General features: G+C 45.8%; 1 pseudogene; it reads left to right on the top strand.

Moving 5' to 3' along the window:
- The first annotated feature begins 573 nt into the window (after positions 1-573).
- On the top strand, positions 574-1,516 carry LOC145720312 (nuclear transcription factor Y subunit alpha pseudogene; annotated as a pseudogene).
- The last annotated feature ends 1,437 nt before the right edge of the window (positions 1,517-2,953 follow it).

The raw sequence follows: 2,953 nt of genomic DNA, 5'->3' as shown, positions 1-2,953 counted from the left end.
GCTGGGGGTGGGAGGACTCTTTACCTATAGAGGAACAAAAATCAGAATGAAATTAAACTTCTCAGAAACCAGGCAAGAGGCGCCTGGGTGGCTCAGTCGTTGGGCATCTACCTTTGGCTCACGTCATGATCCCCAGGGTCCTGGGATGGAGCCCCGCATTGGGCTCCCTGCTCCGCGGGAGCCTGCTTCTCCCTCTCCCACTCCCCCTGCTTGTGTTCCCTCTCTCTCTGTGTGTCTCTCTCTGTCAAATAAATAAATAAAATTAAACAAAAAAAAAGGAAGAAAAGAAAAGAAACCAGGCAAGCAAGAAAATGGTGGAGCGAAATACTTATAGTGTTGAGGATACAAGTTAATAAACAGAAGTAAATTGCTTTCCTATATACTAGCAATGAACAAATGGAAAGTAAAAACCATAATGCCATTTACATTAGCATCCACAAAAATGGAAATATTTAGGTATAAATTTAACAAAATATGTATAAGATCTATATGAGTAAAAACAAAATCAAAATGATAAACAAAATCAAAGAACCAAATAAATGGAGAGATACGCATATTCATGGTTAAGAAGACTCAATATTGTCAGTGGCCACGGCGGCGGCAGCAGTGACTGGAGCCTCTGATTGGGTTTCGGGGTCCGGTACCGGAACCAATCAGTGCGGGCAGTGAACTGGGGCGGGGCGCGGAGGGCGGCACCGAGTGCGTTTCACGGTCTTCTGGAATCTTCTGAGTGGAACTCACTGTGGACAGGATACTCACTTGGAGGGATCATGGAGCAGGATACAGCAAACAGCCATAGTTGGACAGAGCAGATTGTTGTGCAGGCTGGACAGGTTCAGCAGCAGGTGCAGGGCAGTGGAGACCAATTAATCCCATCAGCTGGCCAACCTGTCATGGTCCAAGCTGTCCCTGGTGGACAAGGTCAAACCATCATGTGAGTACTTGTGTGTGGAACTCAGGGTTTGCAGCAGATACAGCTGGTCCCACCTGGACAGACTCAGATCCAGGGTGGGCAGGCTGTGCAGGTACAGGGCCAGCAGGGCCAGCCCCAGCAGATCATCATCCAGCAGCCCCAGACGGCAGTCACTGCTGGCCAGACCCAGACCCAGCAGCAGATTGCTGTCCAGGGACAAGTGGCACAGACCGCTGAGGGGCAGACCACCGTCCATCAGCCAGTTCTTGTGGATGGCACCGTTCTACGGCACGTTACAGTCCCTGTTGCAGGCACGATCACCATCCCAGCAGCCAGTTTGGCAGGAGCACAGATTGTTCAGACAGGAGCCAACACCAACACAAGGAGCAGTGAGCAAGGAGCTGTCACTGGGACACTGCCAGTGGCAGGCAAATGGTCTCGGCACTGTCCTGCCATGGCTTGGAAGCCTGGTGAAGGTTGTCGGTTTTTCTCCCCATAGGAAGAGGGTAGTCCCCATATGTACGGTCCAAACCAAGCAGATGAAAAAGCAATGACACAGATCATCCGAGTGTCCTAACCCCAGGCCATGTGATGGAGCAGATCAAGGTCGTGTTCTCAACACTGTTTCCCACAGTTCCAGGAAATTGATCACCTCTTCCAACGGGACACTGATGATTTCGTGCTGCCCTTTTCTACAAGACAGAAACCACTTAGTTTTTGTTTTTTGTTTTTTTTCCCATTCTTCCCCTTAGGATTTTTTTTTTTAATTTTAAAAATTTTATTATGTTAGGTTAGTCACCATACATTACATCCTTGTTTTTGATGTAGTGATCCACGATCCATTGTTTTAGTATAACACCCAGTGCTCCATGCCGTACGTGCCTTCCTTAATACCCATCACCGGGCTAACCAATCCCCCCCTCTCCCCTCTAAAACCCCGTTTGTTTCTCAGGTCCATAGTCTCTCATGGTTCATCTCTTCCTCCGATTCCCCCCCCTTCATTTTTCCCTTCCTTCTCCTAATGTCCTCCATGCTATTCCTTATGTTCCACAAATAAATGAAACCATATAATAATTGACTTTCTCTGCTTGACTTATTTCACTTAGCATAATCTCCTCCAGTCCCATCCCTGTTTATGTAAAAGTTGGGTATTCATCCTTTCTGATGGCTGAGTAATATTCCATTGTATATATGGACCACATCTTCTTTATCCATTCATCTGTTGAAACCACTTAGTTTTTAGTAAGTGGCTATTATAATTGCAGTGATGTCTGGCAAACTGAAGTTGCAAGCCTTTGTCTTGCCCTTTCAGACGGACCTATTTCAGACTGTTGATGACATTGACATTTCATGGATTAGGATGATGCAAGGGACCTGTGCACATAAGTGCACACACAGCACTTATGTTGGCTTCTGAAGCCAGCTAGCCATCTTAGCAGGGGAAAACAACCTTCCCAACCCAGACTGCAATCAGGGAAGCCCAGGCCCACTCCTTCCCATGGAATCTAAGCAACATCCATGGGGGATGGGGGAATCTGATGGGGGAATCTCAGGCTGACTCACTGGACACTCTGTATTCAGAGGTGGCTTCCAGGCAATGAAGTTCCATCTCATGACATAGAAACAATACATTCTCTGAGATACATTCATCCTAATAATAGGAATCTCTGTCTACCCAGATGATAGGTTGGTATTTTTGGACTCCAGCGAAGAAAAAGCTAACTCTGGGGATAGAATGACAAAAGACTCAAGCACTAAAAATATAAATTGCGGAATCTCTCTTTTTTTTAAAGCTTTGATAAGATGTGATCTGTTTGTCAGCTGATAGATCATCTGGACCATAGTTCTTACTTCTGCTACTTTTAAAATAATTTAGAAGGTATTGGACCTTGAAACTACCTTTTGTAAGTAGAAGACAAAACCATACAACTTCTGTGCTAAAGTGCTGAGGACATTTGTAGTAACTCCTAAACAGATAGCCAAACTAGAGATTTTTTTTTTTTAGTAGGCTCCACACCCAGCGTGGAGTCCAATGTCGGG

The sequence above is a fragment of the Leptonychotes weddellii genome, chromosome 2, assembly GCF_054177405.1.
Source record: "Leptonychotes weddellii isolate Sample4059 chromosome 2, ASM5417740v2, whole genome shotgun sequence".
In the NCBI taxonomy this organism is placed as follows: Eukaryota; Metazoa; Chordata; class Mammalia; order Carnivora; family Phocidae; genus Leptonychotes; species Leptonychotes weddellii.
The sequence above is the reverse complement of the archived record's forward strand: the minus strand, read 5'-3'. Positions and strand labels throughout refer to the sequence as shown.